Source organism: Vigna unguiculata, unplaced genomic scaffold (genome assembly GCF_037176805.1).
Source record: "Vigna unguiculata cultivar grain cowpea cultivar isolate G323 ecotype 2 unplaced genomic scaffold, ASM3717680v1 ptg000426l, whole genome shotgun sequence".
NCBI lineage: Eukaryota > Viridiplantae > Streptophyta > Magnoliopsida > Fabales > Fabaceae > Vigna > Vigna unguiculata.
This window is the reverse complement of record NW_028197061.1, coordinates 362-5,000: the sequence shown is the minus strand read 5'-3', so window position 1 is coordinate 5,000 and position 4,639 is coordinate 362. Positions and strand designations below refer to the sequence as shown.

At 28.2% G+C, this 4,639-nt stretch overlaps 4 non-coding genes across 4 annotated transcripts; 2 read left to right on the top strand and 2 right to left on the bottom strand.

Moving 5' to 3' along the window:
* Positions 1-535: 535 nt before the first annotated feature.
* TRNAT-GGU (transfer RNA threonine (anticodon GGU)) lies at positions 536-607 on the bottom strand. Its single transcript has one exon. It is a non-coding gene; the product is annotated as a tRNA-Thr (tRNA).
* Positions 608-1,549: 942 nt separating this feature from the next.
* TRNAY-GUA (transfer RNA tyrosine (anticodon GUA)) lies at positions 1,550-1,633 on the top strand. The gene has a single exon. It is a non-coding gene; the product is annotated as a tRNA-Tyr (tRNA).
* A 457-nt stretch (positions 1,634-2,090) lies between these two features.
* On the top strand, positions 2,091-2,164 carry TRNAD-GUC (transfer RNA aspartic acid (anticodon GUC)). The gene has a single exon. It is a non-coding gene; the product is annotated as a tRNA-Asp (tRNA).
* A 2,144-nt stretch (positions 2,165-4,308) lies between these two features.
* On the bottom strand, positions 4,309-4,379 carry TRNAC-GCA (transfer RNA cysteine (anticodon GCA)). Its single transcript has one exon. It is a non-coding gene; the product is annotated as a tRNA-Cys (tRNA).
* Positions 4,380-4,639: the final 260 nt, after the last annotated feature.

Here is a 4,639-nt window from a genome sequence, read left to right as displayed (position 1 = left end):
GAATTGCTGGAAAAATATCGTACACATCGATATGAAAAGAAACTATTTGATATGTGAAGACATAATTTAATGTATTTTTCTATTATTTCTATAAGATTCTATCTAATCTTATAGAAATAATAGAAATTTATGGAAAAAAATATGTTTCATTTTAATTTTAAAAAAACTTGTTTGGTGGAACTTGAAATTCGTATTAAGGCCCTTCTGAGTAAAGAAAAGGCATAACCTTTTTTCTTAGTTCAGAAACAAGAAGATTTCATTGGAAATATTCAGAGATTCTTAGGGAGTCTAAACGAAAAAAGTCTTAAAAAGAAAAAAAATTGTTCGAATTGAATCTTTATCAAATTTGAATATCAGAATAGTAGATATAAATATAATTCAACGGGTTAGGTCCACTTACTTTTTTTTATTTTTCCATTATTGAATTTTACACTTTTTCTTTTTTATTACAAATAGAAACTTTTTCAAAATATCAAGAATCTTTTTATTCTTCCTTCAAATAGAAAGACTATTGCTTTTGAAAAAAAAAGTAAAAAGCCCCTTATCGGATTTGAACCGATGACTTACGCCTTACCATGGCGTTACTCTACCACTGAGTTAAAAGGGCCCTTTTTCTTTCTTTCAATTTCTAAATAAGGAACTAGCATGACTAGTACATATATTTGTTACTGTGTATACTTATTCTATAAATTTATATAAATTATTTCTATAAATTTATATAAATTATATAAATTAAATGATATAAATGGGATTAGAATACATGTACATCAATATCTATTATTTGTATAATGACTCATCAAAGAACAAAAAATTGGATTTACCTAGTGAATAGAATATAGTTAAAAAAAAGAATTGATTAAGATTGGATTTGATCCATATCAAATATATTATTTCAAAATGGATTCTTGAAGTCATTCTAATCATAACACTAAATTCTTTTTATTGATACATAAATGTACTCACAAAATAAAATATTTCATCGAAACATTGATAAAATCGAATCATTGATAAAATGGATTCAATATGTTCTGTCCCTAAACCAAATTTTTATTTTTTTATTGAAAAATTCTATTTTCCAAAGTTTTTTTTCTTAGTATTAGATATAAATCTACCTATCGAATCTTAGTATTAGTAATAAATGATAGAAATGAAGTTTTAACCTCTCGTCCTTTGCAACAAACGAATCATTCCTGTGAAGAATTTTCTCTTTATTGGAACATTACTTCTTTTTTTTTCTTATTATGACTGGAATAAAAAAATTTAGAAATATAAATGATTAATAAAAAATTTCTATGGAATTATGAAAGAACGAAAAATATTTTTTTTTATCGAATCATATCATTATATTGACAATTGCAAAAAACTGTTCATACTATGAACGTAGTATAATGGCGGTCGGGCAAGTATGCCCCCATCGTCTAGTGGTTCAGGACATCTCTCTTTCAAGGAGGCAGCGGGGATTCGACTTCCCCTGGGGGGTAGGGTGTTACGAAAGGAAGTTGATCAAAAATTTTCAATAAAAACTGAAATGTATTCTTCCTATTGTGCTGGGTCGATGCCCGAGCGGTTAATGGGGACGGACTGTAAATTCGTTGGCAATATGTCTACGCTGGTTCAAATCCAGCTCGGCCCAAGAATTTGCCGATCCACTATGAAATTCTATAACCCATTTATAGTTCTCTGGAAATGACTGATGTGCTATGATACGGAAGAATCAAAATATTAAACATATCTAAGGTTATTTCTTTTTTTTCTGTATTCCATATTTCTTTCCACAAATTCAAAATCTTGTTAATAATCGGTATTCATGTCAAGATCTGTAAGTAGAAAATATAAGGAAAAATTGAAAAAAAAAATATTTTTTTTTCATTGATTCAATTTTCAATCGATTTGTTAATAGAATAAGAATAAGAAACGGATTACGAGTAATTTGTGTCGATCTCACTAAAGTGGATATCGATATACATATCAATATATAAAAAAATGCGCTTTTTTCATTTACAACAAAAAGGTTCGAATCCGAAATAGAAAAAGAAAAGGTTTGACAGAAACGGTCCGTAAAAATATTTATACAGTACACCCCTTTCCCTGGGATTGTAGTTCAATTGGTCAGAGCACCGCCCTGTCAAGGCGGAAGCTGCGGGTTCGAGCCCCGTCAATCCCGTTGGATATAAATCCAAAAAAATAAAAAATAAATTCCTTTTTTGTGTATTTGTAGGGAATCAAATTGATAAACAAAATTTTATTTGGGGCCCCCCCCTGCTTTTTCATTTGTTTCGCCGAAAAAGGAAGGAAAGGGATTTTGGACTTTCATCAAGAATAAATGTTTTTTTGTTTTATTTAGTATGGATAAAAGATCTTCCTATGTTATACTATTTCATGAGTTGATTTGATAGCTCAGATTTTGTGATTCATGATATTGATCCGATTTGATATCATTGAAATCCAATTTATACCATTGTTGAAAGATTGAACATTTCTATGGGATTAAATCCCGAATTTTTTTTTAGAAATTTAAGAGAAATAGAACATAATAAAGATTATGGAAGTAAATATTCTCGCATTTATTGCTACTGCACTGTTTATTCTAGTTCCTACTGCTTTTTTACTTATAATTTATGTAAAAACGGTAAGTAAAAGTGACTAATTTCACTGAAATATGATTTCTTCATTTTTATGAATGATTTAAAAAAATGATCGTACAATCAGCGTAATCCAGATAGTAGAAATCAATTTGATTTCTACTATCTGAGAATTGCGTCCAATTTTTTTTTTCAGATTCTTTTTACAAACAATTCCGGTATCTTAGGAAAAAAGGGGGTAAAAAAACAGGAATGGTTATTACACGGTCCGCCATTTTCCATATATATATATATCTATATAACCAGGTTAAGCGTCAGTTCATCGAAATAGAAATTTTAAGAAAAATTTGATTGGAATAGGAATCCATTTCTTCTTCTTTTTGATTCCCTTGTTTTTCTCAAAATAGGAATATGGGAATAATGAAAATATTTGTTTGATTGAAAGAGTATTTTCAATTCCTATAAGATACATAGAATACATTACACTACTAAAATATAATAGAATCAAGATAGATTTTCTATTTGAACTCAATTAATTAGTATTAGTTTAAATGAAATATTTTCATTCAATAGTTTCGAAATTCAAAAATTCAGGTAGAAATCAACAAGGTTACTTGGATCCCTTAACTCAATTTTTAGTATCCCTATAGCCCACTTCTTCCCCATACTACGAGGGAAAGGGAAAATGAAAAAACTACCATTAAAGCAGCCCAAGCAATACTTACTATATCCATGTAAATTTTGTCTCCTATCTCTATAAATATGAAGGAACTATTTCATTATTTTTTCAAATTTTTTATTCTATTCTTTTTTTTGTATTATTCGCTAAAAATACTATACTATAATAGTGGAATTGCTATTACAGAGTCAAAAAAAGGATTCTGGGCTAACATCATTCACGAAAAACAAGAATTCATTCTATTTATTAGTTATTAGAAACATCTAAAAAGTTTTTTTTGATTATTTTTAGTAAAATCATAAAACATTAAACATAAAAAAATTATAGGAAGTTATAAGTCAATGAATGTTACTACCAGGTGGGAATATTAAGATTTCTCTTTTATCATTTCCTTAAGGATTTCATAAAAAAAGAATCAAGACAGATTCATTTGCATACTTATACTCTTCTTTCTATTTGAAATAGTCCCTTAAATGTCTCCCAATTCGTTCTCTAAAATAATTAAAAAAACTTTTTTTCTTTTCTATTCGATTTTAGAATCAAAACTTTTTAATTTTATTAGAATATAGAATATGAAAATCTAAAGAATACTTTTTTTGAATATTACGAAAGCGAATTAGCTAAATTAAAGCTATTAAATAGAATTGATCTAAATAAATAATATTGATAAAATGTGGAAGCACTCATAAACTTTAAATTAGTCTGTATAGAAGGTTTTTCTTCTGCCTTTTCTCTACCTAAAAATGGACTTTCCTATCCGACTTATTCTTAATCCAATCTAATAAAAGACCCAGTCAGGAGACAGACACTACAATAGTTGTGTAGTGAACGAACTATCATTTCTAAATTTATGGATTCCTTTTCACTACTAGAATCTTTCCTTGAATTCGAGACAAAAATATTTACAACATTTTTTAAGCTACTGATGCTTATAATTTCGAATCAAACGCAATTCTCAAGACTCCTTTTCCCTCGCTTGCTTCTGTTGGAAAAAAAGTTTTCTAAAAAAACGTAATATAATCTTTCATTTACAGTTTCTTATCGATCAGGCGACACCCGGATTTGAACTGGGGAAAAAGGATTTGCAGTCCCCCGCCTTACCACTCGGCCATGCCGCCAATAAAAATATAGATATGAAGTTTTTGAGAATACTCCCCCCTTTTCTTTCTATTGAAAAATTGAAAAACAATCTTGAGACAAATCGCAACCGTTAACTATTCTTTTATGAATTATTCTTGAATATTTGAATAGAAATTTTTTTTTTCTTAATGAGATCAGAAAATAAAAATTGATACATAACCAATCAATATTGCTTTTTTTTTTAACTTTGTTCATTCTAATTATAACAGCAACTTTCAATATATGTAAACCCTAGAAT